The sequence below is a fragment of the Triticum aestivum genome, chromosome 3D, assembly GCF_018294505.1.
Source record: "Triticum aestivum cultivar Chinese Spring chromosome 3D, IWGSC CS RefSeq v2.1, whole genome shotgun sequence".
Classification (NCBI taxonomy): Eukaryota; Viridiplantae; Streptophyta; class Magnoliopsida; order Poales; family Poaceae; genus Triticum; species Triticum aestivum.
In genome coordinates this window covers 299,562,000-299,580,503 of record NC_057802.1, presented here as the reverse complement: position 1 = coordinate 299,580,503, position 18,504 = coordinate 299,562,000, and positions in this window count along the sequence as shown.

Below are 18,504 nucleotides of genomic sequence, written 5' to 3'. Positions count from 1 at the left end.
TGTATAAGCAATAGTTTATGAACAACATATATAACAGAAAACAGCTCGTACCATAAGTTTCTCGACACAGTTGGACCTGTTCAATGAGTGCAGCAGTGGCACACATATCCCACGTGGCCTTCCACCATTGAAATGCCCCACAAGGACCTCAAGACGATCAATAAAGTGTAGGAACTTGTGGATGTCGATCCAGTCAACTTCAGTGCCATTAGTAACAGCCGAGTTATTACAGAGTAACAAACGAGCAGACTGCTTAACTCTGAAAAAACCTACACGTGCCACCAATTATAAGAAAATATTAGTTAGAAGTAGCATCTTCGTGAGAGATTCGTTGCTACTTCTAAAGTTAAATTGTGATTAGTTAGACAGAATAGGTGGATTAAGAAGTAATCGAGGCAACAAGCAAGAACCAGATATAAAACTAACATGGATGAACAATTGGAACGACGTCGGGGTGGAAGATCGCAGTGAAGATGAGACCAGGTTCTGCTATTTCCATCAACATTCGTGCGCCAACTTTCAGTCCGTAACACTTGAGAAAGTTTATCCAAGTTCGGCCATAAAAAAAGCAGCGATCTTCTTGGTTCATGAACCCAACTTGGAACTTATATCCATGGCTTGTCTTCACTGTGACCATTAAACTAGTGTATTCAGTTATGGCAAGGCCGAGCATCTTGAGTACATGTGTTCTGGCAGAGCAAATAATACACTGCAGGAAAAATAATATGAGAACACAGCATGTTCAAAAAAACCCCACCCTCCTGGATAGAAAAGAGGATTCTAGGAACATACTGTGCGCGTTTCAAAATGCTGTGTTAGGATGAGAAGGAACAAGTGTGGTGTCTCGCCGAGGGCGCAGAAACCTGTAGGGTACTCGCACTTTGGGCACTGCAAATGAAACACACTAGATTCAGTAGGAAGAAAAATGCATCAACGGCGGTGGCTGCCATCCTAGGATTACCTGCGACCAAGGGACTTGGATTTATCGGGGATGGATGAAGAATTCGTACCTGGTTCTCCATGAGAAAACCTTATGCAATCGCCGAGAGGGGGTTTTCTCTGAACAAGCAGACGAGGGAGAAGGGGATTCAGGCCCAGTGAAATATTGCCGCTTCGTCCGTCCAGCTTACTGCTAAAGCTGGAAAGGGGGGTTTTGATTTGACGGCTCATTGGGCATTACTGCGGCGCTACGACCAGGGGTGTGTCTACCGTGAAGTTGTGCACTCTAATTTGTGCATATGGCACGTGGACCCCGTTGCCGGTTGCCCCACATATCAGCGAAAGGAAGTAGAAAGACAGGAGTAACTAGTTACACATAAATAATTTTTTGACAGAGAGATACTCCCTCTGTAAAGAAATATACAAATCTTTTATATCACAGGCTCACCTTGCCGAGAAATATACTCCCTCTGCAACGCACGGGCATTATGGGGGTTCAGCTTTTTTTATGGGGGTTCAGCTGAGAATATAATACTCAGATAGGCTCACGGTTCTGGACTTTGGGCCGCAGGCCGACCCTGCATGTTTGGGGGCCCATGTGTTCTACCTCAGCGCTTTTCATATTGCAAGCGATCGGTATGGCGCTGGTTTTAGATGCTGTCGCAAGGCGAATACACAAAATTGAATAAAGCACGGCAGCTGTTGGAATGAAATCGAACGACAGTTCCTAACCAGCAATCAGAGTTGCAATTCTATCAACGATATACCATGTGATAAATAATACTGTCGTACTACTTATACACACAGGACACTTGTTTCACCATGCCAGATTATTACATCAAAATCTCTCGGAGGATAGATCAGTTCGGCAGTTGCGTGCTGCTACTGAAGAATTTCAAAGTTGATTTGGACCAGCTCTCCTTGCCGAGAAAGTTCGATTTTGACATCATCCCCTACCGCAAGATATGATTTAGATTTGAACCTTGACCATCCTTTAGCATCAATCATCATGCGACCATCCTTTGTACTTACGGTATATTGAGCAGGTTCATTCACACCAAGGCTGCGCATGGTAAGAGAAACTTGGCCGCGGTCGCCCGGATTGTTGAACGACTCCCTCGTTGCTCTAGGAATTCTCTGTTTGCAAACAAGAAGACATACCCAAACAGTTAGATCAACACAGTGAATCATGTGAAACAACATGGAAAGAAAAAAGAACGAAGCACTTGGGCGGCCAATGCTTACCAAGAAGGTGGACATGTCGGTTTTTGTAAGGACTTTGGTATATGAAGTGCGAACTGCAGCCCAGTCTGTTGCCGGTGCAACTGCACGGGCCGGAGCAGATGCAAGTGCAAGTGTTGGTGCAGGTGCCGAAGCCGCTGCTGCTGCCGGAGATGGTGCTCCTTGTAGAGCTGGTGCCGGTGTCGGAGCAGGTGCCGGTGTCGATGCCCGATCCTCCGGTAGATCAGACTGATCCGCTGACGCGGTCGGTGCCCAATCCTCAGCTGGATCAGACTGAGCTGCTGCCGCTGTCAGTGCTAGAGCAACTGCCGGTGCTCGATCTGTGCGAGACAGCGGCGATCGTGTCTGGTCTGCTATGATCAGCTTTCTAACTTGACTAGGATCCGTGACCGTGATCCAGTTTTTTTCTTCATTTCTTTTAAACGCGAGAAGGACTAATTGTGGCGTTTTTGTTAAACCAAACTGCAGTTCATCATAGGGATTCAGCTTGTACTCAGACAACAGACTGATCCAATTTTTTCCAGTAATATAAGTGATGGACAGTGCCTTCGTTACTGACACGACATAAGAAGTGAAACCTGCAAAAATAGCCATCGTAGAGCAAACCAAACGGTTTATTCTGTGATGAATGTCACATGGCAAAACCTGCATCGTAAAATTGCAGGAAAAGAAAGAAAACATGACATTAAATCAATAAGATTTAGACAGTAAATCAATAAGATTTACTTGATGTGACACGAGTGAATCCTTACCAGGAAATCACTATGTTGAAGTACTAAACAGAAGATTGATCGTCCAACTACGCGTGGCATGCAGGGGCCCCGCCTACTCCCACAAGCAGGACAGTCCAAAGGTCGTGACAAATCGTATGGACCGAACATCCATGGGACTGGAAATCCTGGTGGGTGCGATAAACCCTGCAATGCATACAGATATTGGAGTGTAACCATAATTGATAAACCGTCCTCACAAAAAATATGATCTGGATACTTCAAAATATACAGACTGAATTGAGTGGACAGACATTAACATAGACATTAACATAGACCGTTCACACACCAAAAGCGGCAGTACTAATAAACAATACAGGGTTCACAAACACAAATCAAGTACTGAACAATAGTACTTACTACAGACAAGCAAAGTTGCACTAACTAAACTCTGCAGACTATTTCTTGCCACCGACCTACGGGATGAACCCCGCATAACTGACTAGGCCATGGACTTCGTGTGAGATGTCTACATGCACCATCACCATCTTGTCAACCTTGGAGAACCTAACAGAGTGGTCTTTCCACTCATAAACATGATGATGAAGACAGGCCGCATCAGATTTGTTGGGAAGCTTTACAAGAACCACACCCTTCGTAATCGAAGGCACAACCAGGAAATTGTTGTGGTCAAGTACAGCCTCGAGAACACGCCTGACAACAATGCTACAGGAAAACACTAGTTCAGGACACGTGGCGACAAGGACACAACAGCTGGATAGTTCAGCAGTAGAACTCATCATCAGGTCTTCCAGTTCACACGGCATGACTTTGAGAACTTCATCTCCACCGCGGACCTGGTTCTAATTCAAACAGAAACCATATTTTATTACTACCTCCGTTCAGAAATATAAGATGATTTTCGATATTATACTCCATATATGACTACATATACGCACAGAAATGAGTGAACAAAGACACTAGAACATGTCTTCAAAGGCATGAGAGCAGAGGGATTACATGCAATATCCATAACACAAGTTACTGAGGCAAATATACCCTCTTAAAAGGTAGCATTGATGTTCATAAAGTACTCCCTCCGTCCCAAAATTCTTGTCTTAGATTTGTCTAGATACGGATGTATCAAGTCACATTTTAGTATTAGATACATCCGTATCTAGACAAATCTAAGACAAGAAATTTGGGACAGAGGGAGTAGTTGAAAGTAATCTATAAGAAATCAGTGTCAACCTCTCGCATGTTTTGGTCAAAAGAGGAATTTAGAACCGTCATTTGGCACACTAAAATCACATGCAAGATCACCCAGAAAGTTGTACTACCAGTACTAGTACTGCGTGTTAGATGAAAAAACACGATCAAGATCGAGAAAAAGATCGTCAACAAGAGACATTACCTGGACTTGCTTAATGAGGGATCCCGGAGAGGGGGGCTTGGACAGGGCGATGGCTTTGAGCTTGTCTGCGGTAGTCTCGGCGGGGTGCTTGCGCTTCTTCGTACCATGAGCCTCGACGGTTTTGGCCAGAGCCATAGACATCACGTCGGCCGGTGCTCCGGCGTCCATCCAAGAGAGGAAGCTGAGAGAGAAGAGTGAAAGGAGGAACGAGATGAGGGAGAAGCGAAGCGAGTGGGGGTTTTCTTCAAGAGAGGAAGCTGAGAGAGAAGAGTGAAATGATGGTTGCTTCGTCCATCCAACTTACTGCTGGAAAGGAGGGGGTTTTGTGATTTGACGGCTCATTGGGCATTACTGCGGCGGTTCGATCGGGGTAGTCTACCGTCACTCTACTACGGAGTAATTTAGTGCATGGCTGGTGGACCCAGGTGCTGGCTGTCCCACACGTCGGCGAAAGTGAGTAATTTAGTGCATGGCTGGAGGAGGATCCGCACGGTAGAGCGTGTCCACTGTTTTTCTGAAGAAAAAAATGATTACAGCAAGCGTTTCCACTCTTACGACGGAGGAGTGCGAAACACGGCAGCCACTTGAACATACACAGTGCTCCTACTACTAGGCATGTGCAGTGGTTCATACGTCAGTACTACACAATCTTGTTGCTAGTGTAGTAAGATATGAGGATAACAAATGATGTTGTGCGCATGTCAACTACTCCTATATGTAACATAGTACCGCTTTTTCGACTGTCCGGTCGAGAATGAACGGTGAGATCAATGTTAACAGAACTAGGTCCACAGCGCACGGAGAGTACGGTGCTACAGTACTCCACGAAACATGAACCATATGAAGCACGAATAGTGTTAGGCAGGGTGTATGAAGGGTGCACGGGATGGGAGCAAAAGTTCCCTTCTCGACCCACTTTTGGGTGTTTGGCAGAGTGCATGAAGGGTGCATGAGTCCACACTAGTAGGTTGACAAAAATACACGAAGAGGAAACAACTATATTGAGATGAGAATGCAACCAAACACACCCACACGCTTTGTGCTACAGTGACTGATCTGCACCGTCTGAGTTTGATCCAACGGTCATGTTGCGCCGAGACATGGACATGCCCATGCAGAGGGCGCCTAAACACCACCGAAGTCCCTCTGCTTCTCGAGGCGCACGACGTTGGTGATGCAGGGTGCAACCGCCCGCAGAGCCCGCTCCCGGTCGACGGGAGCCAGCTCGTCAAAGACGGCGTCCAATGGCACGAATGGATTCCGGTGACGGAGCCCTGAAAGGATTCGCCCGGCAACGGCGACGGCAGCCCGCAACCCCTCCTTGTCCAGCTCAGCCCCCACCATCGCGCGGAGACGGCTCAGCTCCTCGGAGATATAGGTGAAGAAGGAGACCAGGTCAGGAAGCCGCAGCTCGTTGAAGTCAACCGGGTGGTCGAACGGGTTTAGCCCGACAGCCGGCATCGTCGCGCTGGCACGACGGTAGGCATCGCGCAGCCGCAACACGTGCGTGGCAACTTGGTTCACCAAGTGGCTGAGGCGATCCTGGACCTCGTCACGATCGGCCCGCTCGCGCTCCAGCCGGCTCCCCTGACGGCCTATCGTATCTCCCGCTTTCTGCAGCAACGCCGCCGACGCCTCGAGCATCTTTGTGGTGGACGGCTGCCGCTTTTGAAGCTCAGTGAACTCCCGCACATAACAGAGGAGCATGGCACTCCTCTCCTCCTTGAGCTCACGGAGCTCCACGTCCTTGGCCCTGAGCTCCGCATCCTTGACATGGAGCTCCTGTGTCAGGCGCCTCACCTCGGACTCCGTGATCTGCTGCGCCGCCATGGCACCAGGTAGAAGCAATGGGGAGAGGAAGCAAAGGGGGCGAAACGGCTGAAAGGCAATGCAATCTACGGGAAGGCGGAGGGAGCGGGGAATCTTTTGGTTTTCACCACGGTAAAACACCAGTCGACGACTTCTCACATCAGGGAGCAGTGGGTTTTTACAGGCGGAGTCATCGTGACTAATTGCTGCCGCGCCTGCTCCCGTCAATCAAAAAATTAAAAATCCTGCCGCACCCAAACACCAAAGCAACGCCACGGTGGATATTTAAATTTACCTGCCGGCAAGTAGATAAAAAAGGGGTGAAAAAACAAATGTGGCGGCGGCCTAGCTAATCGGTCGAACTAGCCCAACTAGCTAGCCACCGTGCTTCACTGATGTACTCGGCGGGAAAGGTGGTCTTTCGTGATTTGACGACTCATTTACTTGCTTCGGCGCTACGACCGAGGAGGACCCAGAAAACGCGCGGTAGAGCGTCCCACGTCAGGAAGAATATATGCGTGCACCACCCGGGAGGACCCCGAAACCGCGCGGTAGGGTGTGCCAAATGTGCGTGTAAAAATATACTGTATCAGACGTAGTACCTATGGTCCGACCTTGGGACCCAGCCAGTCGGTCGAAAACACCCCACTAGCTACACAGCTTCATCATGCAAACGTGGCACGGAGGATAGATGTGGTTAGCTCCGTCTCGACCAGCCACAACGTCTCTTGTTCTAGGCGATTTTTCTATTTTCCAAGCTTTTTTTAGTTGTAATAACACCACGGCAAGCTAGCGCCGCTCTTCGTGTGTGCCCGTGCAAAGGTTAGACGATGGAGAGAAAAGAGATTGAGATCGCAGACCTGGGACCCACCAGTAAGTGAGACAACGGTCATGCACGTGTTGACGAGGCACTCCCTCTACTCTACTCAACGCAAGTACTGTATAAAATCAAGTTATGGGACAAAGCCAACAACCGTTCGTTTTTTCAGGCTATCGACTTATGCTTTGTAGTCCAGGTTGCCAGTTCGAATCTCGTCTTTCAGATTTGTTAGTTTTAGGTCCAAATTTGATTAATGACAAGTGGGACCCCCGTGTGTTGTTCCGATATTTCAGTGTAGGATGGTTTTTTTTGAACAAACACTTTGCGCGGTTAGACAAGTAACGGCACGAGTTACACGTATTTTGCAAGTTTACGAACAAAAATGACAGCGGCATAGAATATCACATCCACCCCGCAGCTTAGATACTATGGTGATACGAGTTTTTACACCGTTGGAAGTGAGATCCAATGGCTTGGGAGTAGTCTTTGTAATTATGTGCAATTTCCAAACTCTCCAAAGGTTTTTTTTGCAAATAAAATATTCAGGCCTCGTCTGTGCCGCTGCATCTTCGATCCAACGGCTCCCCGGTGCTCATATTAGCTGCTCCCCGTAGCTTAATTACCCGCTATGGTGATATGAGCATCTAGGTCGTATGATCAGTGATCAGATGGCACATGCGTAGTACTTGTACTTTCTGCGCATTTCCCAAACTCTATCAGTCGTATATTGCAAAAACATTCAAACCTCCTACTGTGGGCCATTAGATCTAAGTGAACTCGTATCACCATAGAATCTACGGTGCGGGAGCACCTCATACTCTCCCGTGCGAGAAAATGTAAGGTGCTATCGCAGCTTGGATGCTACGGTGATACGAGCTTGGAGGTCATTTGATCTGAGATCCAATGGCATCTGAGCAGTCTTTGTGCTTGTAAGCAGTGGCCGAACTCTTTTGGGGCTTTTCTGCAAAAAACCATTTGAACCACCGAGGAGGGGTTGGGTCACAAATCCAACACCTCCGAAGAGCTTGTATCACCAAAGCATCTAAGGTGTGGTAGCACATGATATTCTTACATACAGGAGAATATGATGTCCTCCTTCATCTTAGATGCTACGGTGATACGAGCTTCGAGGTCGTTGGATATGGGATCAAAGGGCATCTAAGTAGTTTTTGTACAAATTGTGTGCAATTCTCAAACTCATCAAGGTTTCCTGCAAAAATATTAAGACACATCATGTGAGCTGCTATATCTCAGATCTACAAGCTCCAAGCAACTCGTATCGGCATATAGCATCTAAGGTATGGGGGCACATGATATTCTCCCGGGGAGGAGGGGTGGGGGTGCACAACCAATCGGTGGTTGGGAGGGTGGGGACAAATATAATCTAAACAACCCTAAACAGAGCTCCACAATTTTATCTAAGGTCGAGGGGTTGACCCCCGACAATCATAGCTCCGCCTAAACACAACATTTGCATGTACTGTAGTACTAGACTTAATATTCATGTTTCAGTTTCATGTTCATTTTAAATATTGAACTGAGGACCATGGATGTCTTACATTTTACTCCCTTCGTTCCTAAATATTAGTCTTTTTAGAGGCTTCAAATGGACTGGCACATACGGATGTATATAGACATATTTTAGAGTCTAGATTCACTCATTTTGCTCCGTATGTAGTCACTTGTTGAACTCTCTAAAAGACTAATATTTAGGAATAGAAGGAGTATTTTTGAATTCGTGTCATACATGCATGGTTTGGAAAAATAGATGCACTATACTTATTGGATTGTTGTTGTGTTCGTGCGTGTGTGTCTCTCTGTGTGTGTGTGTGTGGTCATATGCTTGATACATACAAAGTTTTCTCACCTCCATATTGTTCATCTTTTAAATTTGAATTTGCATTGGAAAACTTACTAGGGATACCATGAAATGTGAAATCCACGTTGAGATCACTATATCACAAACTCACTCTAATTCAACAACTCGTCATAAATCAATTACCACGTTGAGATTAGTATTTGCAAGGAAAATACGGGTATTGTAATACACATAGATTCGTTCGGCAATTTAAAAGGTTCCTTTCGTATTCTCGAATGGTAGGACCCAACGGCGTACCAGCCAGACCTTGGCTCGTGTTGATCCTAAAAAAACGGGCTCGTGTCCTTCGGTGGCGTGCGTGGTACGCACATTAGGCAACCCCAACCAGTCGAGCCTCAGCGTTTCAAGTCGAAATATCTGGCGGCCAGAATTCCAGCCCTAGGAAATTCCCCTCATGTCCCCGGTCCATAATGACTACCGATGAATAACGGAGGGATGCTTTAGTAACTAGACAACGTTACCTACCGTGCCGAGCACGGTTCAATTCCCTCGATCGCCGCTCGTAGAGGTAACCCGTCAACACCAGGATGAGCACAGAATTGAGCCCGTTTGTTCGTGCCTAGTACTTGAGTTAATATATCAGGCAATGCACTGGTACGGAGGGATTATCCTTTTACTCTGCATATATAACTTGTCTGAAGTCTAACTAAGCAAAATGTTTGACCAAATCCTTTCTTAAGAAATACAACAGGACAGATGTACGGCTTGAAAATTTATTGCATGATGCAGGTTATAATATTGTTTCGAATCCTGGATCTTAAATTTCAGAAAATCCAAAAGTGGGCATAAATTCTTGAAACTAAGCATGGTCACGTGATATGGCACAAATATTACTTCGTAAGTTTTTTCTTCAATTTGGGACAAGCTGCTTATGACAAGTTGCACAAATGAAGAGCCAAGGTATTTTGGAACAAAGACCTGTCACGTTAAGGCGAACGCTTTCACTATTGAAACCGTGGGCGTTTACGTGTCGCCACGAGTCCCCGCTTCTCATCGGTAGGTGCCGTCCGAGCAAGCGTGTGAGTCGACGGGAGGCGTGCGAGCAGACCGCTGCGCCGGCTGTCAGGGAGGCGTGCGAGCAGACCGCTGTGCAGGCTCACCGGGAGGCGAGCCCTTTGACCAGGCTCCGCCGCCCACCGTCGTCCCAACTGCTCCCACTTTTAATGTCGCCGGCGCCGCAGTTTAAAATCAAGCCCGCACTACCCGGTATCGCTACAATCCTCTCTCTTCCTCTCCGATTCTCCAGTCATCTACCTCCAACTAGCCTGACCTAAACGTACGCCATGCCGCATCACGATGGTCTGCCCTCAGTGTTCCAGTTTCCTGAGGAAGACACCCAGCCAGAGTCTCAAGAACATAAGGCGCTTTTGGGACGAGCTTGAACTGGCCTTGCGGGAAGACGCCGCGCCTGTCCCCGCTCCCGTGCCGGCTCCCGTCGCCCCGACTGCGCGAGCGCCCATCCCCGTGGCATTGATGGGCTGGGAGCCGCACATTGTCGCCGAGCTTGATCCCACGGGGTTCCACGAGGTCCCCGCCGACTTTTAGGCGCTTGTGCACCTGCCAACGCATGCGCCTGCGCGTGCACTGACGCGCACGCCCGTGCCGGTGCCCGTGCACCTGCCAGCGCATGCGCCTGCGCATGCACTGACGTGCGCGCCCGTGCCGGTGCCCGTGCACACGAATGTCTCCGCCGCGCCGTTGACAGCGCCTGTCCCCGCGCGGGTGCCAGTGCCCCCTCAGCGGCATGGATGGCCACCGTCGACCGCTTCCTTGCACCAACACCAGTCGCCTCCTCCCGCCAGTTGACTCGCTCCGAAGTCCAGGACATTTTGGCCTTCCTTGAAGCTAGGCCAACGTCCAGGAGTACGCCAACAACGGCGCAAGACGCCGCCATCGCCGTCGGTCAGTGGCCCGACGACACACAGAGCACGGCAGAGGAGCCGCTTCCCACCGCGAGACGCCCCCGCCGCTGCCACGTAATCTAAATTTGCCATGAAAAACGTTCGGATTGCCATGCTTAAAATCTGAACGTTTATCATTTCCGTTTATTTTATATCGATCATCGTATAATTTAAAGTCGGAGTCAGACTGAACGAAATGTATGGTTTGATCGATTGAATGTTCTGCTAGAGCCGTATCAAATTAAATATAAAACGTCATCAAGTCACATGTATTCCTTGTCATCCAATGACCTAGACTGCTTCAATGTCGAGCGCTCAACACGTTTAGCGTGCAGTTAATTTCATGCGAAAAATAGTGCTAATCACATGACAACACGCAAATAATATCCTAGTAGTTAATATCCGCATGCACTTAATATACTTCCAAATTAACGTGCATTGCACGTACACACTGACTAGTGCTACTAGTACGTGAACTGGTGCCGTGACTTGTGAACGCGTCCAGATATGGTCAACGGCAACATCGCCCGCGAGTTCTTCCTGTTTGCCCGTGCGTCTAAACGCAGAAGGGGAGGAGAGAGAGCACACATGGAACCCACCAGTAAGTGAAGGCGAATAGTACTAAAAATAATATTACATGTTATCCATTAATTAGGCTGTGGTAATATAAAAACATTATGTGAACAAAGGGGTACAACAAACATTGCTATTCTACGTATGTTGCCTATTGACGTGCGGCTGAAGGCCCGGTTGCATGTTCGATCCTCGTCCTTTATTTTTTAATTTGTATATGGGTCCAAATTTGTTTCATGACATGTGGGCCCCTCGGTGTGTAGTTCGTAGCACTTTAATTTGTGGGTCGAAATTGTTCCATTCCAAGTGGATTATCGGTGTGTAGTTTGCAGCTTATTTATAATAATTAAAGAGAACAACATAGTTTTTTCAATAATACCATGGTGCGACGTTGAAGGCGAGAAAGGACGTGCGAGAGAGCGATGACCGAGCCAGAGGGAAATCAACTAGGGGAGTTGCGTGGGTTGCAACGGTGTTTGGAGTAGTTGTGGGCCGAATGCTACGAAAATGTAATCTAAACCGACCGGAATAAATGCCTACACAAATTAATCCAAGGTTGGAGTGCCCCTCGCAATGTAAATAGCTCCGCTTTGCGAGGAGTGGAGAGGTAGTAGCTTCAACGCGTGGAAGATACGGTGTGAGAAAGCAAGGTCAATCGAGAGACATATAGATAGAGAGACAAAGTGAGTGTGGTCCGATATTCATTGAACAAATATATATTGCTCTGGAGAGATATTGTCTGATTGAGCTTTTTGGCAAGGGTGAGGGCTGTAAGATAGAGCTTGAGAGATGATCCAGTCATAGACGTGCAGATATATTTTGTGCGTGGAGGAAGCAAGGTCAACCGATCACATAGGGTCGCCGTGCGATCGAAAGAGTGAGACGGGTTGGAGAGAGTGACCTAGATAGACGATGTGCGTGAGAGAGTATACAATGTGAATAGGTCGAATTGGGCTCAAACATGGTGATATATCGTTTTTGTCCGAGAAAGAGCGAGGTCAATCGAGACATACGGAGAGAGAGAGAGAGAGATTGAGTGAGCGTGGCCCACCATGAGGTCGAAAGAGTGGCGGCGGCTTGGATGGACTGACCTAGATAGACAATCTGCGTGAGAGAGTATAGAGTGTGTCGATCGAGGCCCGAACAGGGAGATATATCATTTGTGTGTGAAAGAAAACGAGGTTAAACGAGACTCAGATAAAGAGAGCGAGATTGAGCGAGTGTGGCCCGCCGTGCGGAAGAAAGAGTGAGACAGTCTCGAGGGAGTGACCTAGATATACAACGTGCGTGCGTGCGCACGAGAGGTTGGGGGGGCTAGATAGGCAATGCATGTATTTAGCGCGAGAGGGTGAGAGGGAGAGGGGGGAGAGAGAGAGAGCTCGGCATGGGGTGCAATGGCGGGTGTGTGAGGTAAATACATTTGGTAACAGAGTGGAAAAAGGGGTTGTGTAGTTGAGAGACTTAGAGATCGAAACATGGAGAGAAAGAATGAACGTGTGTTGGAAACCGATAGCTTCCTAAGGTGGTTAGGAGAGGAAGATTGACCGATACAGGAAGTATGTAGCGTTTGTGCGGGGGGGGGGGGGCTAAAAACAACATTTGAATGTACATAGTACGAGACTTAATATCGATGTTTCAATTCGGTGTACATTGTAAGATTTGAACCGAGGACCAGGCATACGGGTAATTATTTCGAATTCGTGCCATACTAAGTTTCGAAAAGTTGACATTGACTCAGTTTGTTGTGCTATTTTGTAGGTCATATGTTTGAATCCATCCAAAAGTTTTCTCACTACCATGGTGTTCATCATATACATATGAATTTGTATTAAAAAAGTAGCGTGGATACAGTGAAATGCGAAATCCACGTTAGAATTGGAGATCGCTACGTGACACACACTCTAATTCAAATAACTAACTACGTGACACACACTCTAATTCAAATAACTAATTATGTGACACACACTCTAATCCACGTTAGCGTGGGTACCGTTTCGATTTTTTTCAAATAACTCCTCATTAATTAATTTATAGTACTCCCTCTGTTCACTTTTATAAGACCTTGAAGACATTTCAGACAATGTGCAAAACAGTTCATTTTAAGTTGTCTGAAACGACTTACAAAAGTGAACGGATGGAGTATCTCGTTTCGAATGACTAATTATTGCAAGGAAAACACGGGCATGGTAATACATACAGATTCGTTTGCAAATGAAAGAAGATTCGTTTGCATTCTCAAATGTAGGCGCACCAGGCAGACCAGGGTCGTGTCGGGGTGGACGCTGCTTCGGTGCCTTAAAGGCAACTGCCTTTGGGTCACTGACATGTGGGCCAGCCACCTGTTGGGCCCACATGTCATGGACACAAAGGCAGGTGCCTTAAGGCACCGAAGCATAGTCCTGTCGGGGTGGTCGCGTGTGTCGGACGGACGCGTAGCACCCAGCCACCCACCCCCTCCCCCCCAAAAAAGGACGACGACAATATAAGTTCGCGCTTCCACGTTTCGGATTGAAATATCTGGCGGCCCCAATTCCAGCCCTGCAAAATCTCTCTTCTCCACCGTCCCCTTCCGCGCCCAGATTGCTCAAATCCCTAATTCGCCGCCAACCCTCGAATCGCCCCTCGTCTCGTCTCTTTCCCCACCGTTCCCCACCTCTGTGCCGGACGACGACGACGAAGACGACGGTCGCGCTTCACCACCGCACCGGAGCTACCTCATCTACGCCCTCGTCCACCGCACCGGGTGGTCCACCGACAACGTCGGCCGCCGCAACCGACGTGCCTCACAGACACCGAGTTCCACCGCATCAGGTGCGCTTCACCGACGCCGTCTCCCAGCTCACCGGGGCTACTTCACCGAGCACATCGTCGCACCTCCGCCCCCCGAGGCCGTTGGGGCTTCACCAACGGTCTCGTCCACCGCATCGTAGCGCTCCGCTGCCACTCAAGATCTGCATCCGTGCGCGGCCAGCCAACGCCAGCGCATCACCCTCAACGGCTCTGAAGTGACCCGCACTCTAGCTAGGCGAGCATGCCCAAACGCCGGCCCGAACTAGGTATCCACACATCACTCCCTTGTGCACTGTTCCGACGATGTTTGGATATCCTTTCACTGCTCTCTTAGCTTACACGCCTATGCAACTCTGACTTTAACTCTTATTTCTTCTGGAGATATCATCTGAAACAAGCAAATCCATTTTTTAGCGAAGCATGACGGCGCTACGGGATCTGGTACACATCCTGCACACCCGTATAACCTTGTAAGTATCTGTCCTCCGGTACAACATCAAGGTCGATTCCTCTTATTTGATCAACCATTCGCCGTGTCAAAAATGCAGAGGGGGATGCAAGGAGCACAAGGCCTGCACATCCAAGCAAGTGGTAACATGGACTTGTACATGGAACATCCCAAGCGCAAGCAGAGCTGCAGTGAGCCTGTACAACGAGCTAGCGTAAGTCCCTGCATTTCATTTAATTCGTACTGGCATTCGTGTATGATTTGTGTGCAGTGGCTGATCCACGAATTCAAGTTACCAGGGGCGAACATTTAACTTAAAAAATACGAAGGCACTTGCACTCCGGAAATCAACATAACTTGAGAAATGTGAAGCTACATGCACTTTGAAAACCAGCTAATGATCCAAAGTAGTTCAGATTATAAACACTAAATGATGCAAGCACCAAAAAACACAAAATGCAACATGGTGTACAAGGACTACAAACATGGTCTGTACCTGCTTGAATTATTCGTTCTCTGGCTGAAAATATCGAAGTGTAATTGCACGTATAACCAGTGCGCAAACTGCATATCAATATATCTATCCTGCACAAGTATGGCAATAGTTTCAAACAACAGATTAGAAAAGTATTTATGCTATGTTGTCATGATACGGGGACTTTCTGGTAGATGGCCTCGACGTTTCCTCAAGCTATGAAAATGCACTATAATTTGCTTGTCATCAATGCCTGCAAATCTCTGTCTCTCTCAACATAGTAGATCATCATTAGACACTAAATCCTTCAATGAGCTTGCAAAATGCTTGCATTAGATCCCTCATTAGACACTATATGTTCATCACCAGGAGCATGTAAAATGTTTGCATCAAATCCTTCATTAGCAGTCTGTTCATTAGACACTTCAGGCTCAAGAACAACATGAGCTTGTATGTTTGCACCGGAAACTTGATTAGATACATCAGATTCAGTCAGTTCAGTATTGATTGGGGGAGTTATAAAATAAGTAGAAATTGGTTTCATTTTCTCATAGATTCCCTACATACAAGCAGTTTTACAACACCGTCAGGTTTAACTATTGGCCAGAAATTGAAGAGTTGAATTAGATATAATCAGGGATGTGATGTACCTGCTCGTTGCGCATGCTACTCTTGCAAGCTGCGACTGTCCGTTTGCGCAAGCTCGATGCCATGCCCGTGCTGCCGCCGCTGCCTCCCACGCAGGCTACACCCAGGGTTGGATCTTCATCTTCTTGTCCTTCCGTTCGCTTGAAGCCCGGCGACCGCCCTCCAACGAGGGCGCGAGGAAGTGCTGTGTCGGTCTGTCCAGCGGCGGCTAGGTTAGGAGCGAACCAGACTGGAGGCTGGAGCGAATGAATTGGGATTTTTCCTGCTGTCGATCGATATGGGAGGCGCTCGTTTGGGCCGCGAGCCTGCTATAGGGCCTGCCTTGCACTTATGTTATTGGCCCATCCAAATTGAAACATTTTTCTTCATTTTTTACATTGCCTGCTCGTGCGTTGGGACGAACAAAACTAGCGTGGGCCAACCTGGACGACTCAAACTAGGTGCACACTTTCCAGCCACCTGAGGCGGCCGCCCATACCAGCCCCTATGGTGGCGTCGCCCCTTTTTGCGTGTATGATTGGATAGTGAAAAATATTCCAGTGGCGCTTTTGATTTACCCACAGAATGGTTGAATTGCTTGTTTCTATGAACTGAGTTCGCCAATAATGTGAAGGATGCCAGTCTTTTCATCCTATTGTAGATTGCTTAGATCTCGATATGCCAAAAGTAATCACATGAAATATACAGTAAAAGCCAGTGTGATGTGTTTGGCTACAACTAGTCTGACTACACGTCCTCATATAACATATCAAGGACGCACCATCTTACCAGATTAACCATTCGACTTACCCATGCAGTGTGGGAAGAAAGAAGTATTGGGACTGCGTATCCAAGCAATTGATGCCATGGACTCCTTCGTACAACCTTGTAAGCGAAAAAGAAGTTGCAGTGTGCCTGTACAAAGAACTAGCGTAAGTTCAGTTACCTGCTTCTCGGAATTTTAGTTAGCCACTTATTGCAAAATTGTTCAATTACGTTGCTTGGCTTAATTTAGTTTGCTACTGATTACATAATGGCACAGCCTGTTAATCATATTGTAGACTGCGCCTATCTATGTGTTTGATACTTACTGTTAAGAATTACCTGTTTGCCTTAACTTAAATATCTACTTGTTTGTTTAACTGCTTTGCTGCTGCAACAGCGGGTTACAATGATGTTAATAACTACTTTTCAGCATCCAATTGAAACTCTTTAATTCCTTGTTTGTTTAACTGGTTTGCTGTTATAACTCCCAGTTGAGATGTTTTGCTAACTTCAACTTTTCTGAATCCAATCGGAACTTTAATGGCAAAACAGGTTAGCCCAAGATCAAAGAGCGAGGTCCCCATGGACGTTGCATCATCCCACAGCAGTGGCACCGGCCCAATCGTGCATTATGAATTGCCAACTGCTGATGCTCTAGAGGCTAAACTAGTGGTAGAAAGAGATTCTGCTTCTGCACTTAGAGATGAAGTTGACATGTTGAGGAAGCAAACAGCACAATCACAAGCAGTACTCAAGACAACCATTAAATATTTGGTGGATTTCAAAACGAAGCAAGCTGAGACTGACCAGATTGTTAAGGTCCTGAAGGAAAAAAGGAAATTAAATTCCTACTTGGTAAATCATAGGTGAAATGTTCTTTCCATAGTTGAATAACCTTTGTGTTGTCTGTTCATGTAATCAATCAAACCATTTGTTTTAGAGATCATGTAATAATTGTTTTTTTGTTTTTTGGTTTGTAATTTTATTTGAGCACAAGTCTGTATCAATTGATAAGACTCGGAGACATTTCATTTGGATTGCTGTGCCAGACCTACAAATATGCCAATCGGGCTGAATGTGCATTCAGCAATAGTAGTAGTATAGATGGACCATAAGTGGCACGCATTGGAAAGGGCCAAGATGCTGGCTAAAAAAAGGATGCTGTTGTAGCCAAAAAAAGTACAGCGGCCTGGCTTATGTATGTTAGTTGATATTATTGATCCATATACTCTATAAGTGTTTATATGTCTGTTAGTTCTGTACATTCTTGGTTGATTGACTCGGTATTTGAATCTTGATACATCGCTTGTGTACATATCTAAATGGGAGTACACATTATGCTGCGTGTGACATTTGAGTTGGACATGAAGTGTTCCAAATATTCGAATTCACCTTAAACTGGATTCTAGTTTCTGAATTTGAGTATCGGCATTTGTAAACCATATTCATATATGACAGTGGAATACATCTTTGTCGTCCTTTTGAAGATATATAAAAACACATAGAATGATTTATAAAGATTCATATAGGAATACAAAATGGATTCGAATTTAGTTGCCAGGGTAAACGTGGATGCTTATTGTCCCAAAATTCGAAAGAAGCAGCAAAATGTCCACTCCCACGTCGGCTGCCCGAAGCCAAGTGTTTGGGAGATGGAAATTACTGTCTACCCATTACACGGACAATCCATCGGCCCGATTTCCACTGCTCTAAATAGGGGTAGGTTAGTAACTTCAATTAGACGTGACACGACCGCCTCTGAGCCCATTCCGACACGGTGGGCGTCAAACATGGGCGGCAAAACTCATTTGATTCAAGCTCGTCCGAAAGACCTCTGTTTCTCCCTCCATTCCCCATTCATACACGGTGGGCGGCAAAACAAACTCGACTCGGCCGAAATCGATGTAGGCAAATATTTTCAATAGGGGCAGGTTTGTAACTTCACTCAGACGTGACACAACCGCCCTACCTGTCAGCCCCGTTCATACACCGTGGGCGCCAACCATGGGCGCCAACCACCCTCTCCTCGCCCGAAATCGCTCTGGGCAAATATTGGCGAGATGCGAGATTACCGTCCTATCCCCAACCGACGAGACGTCCAAATTTTAAACG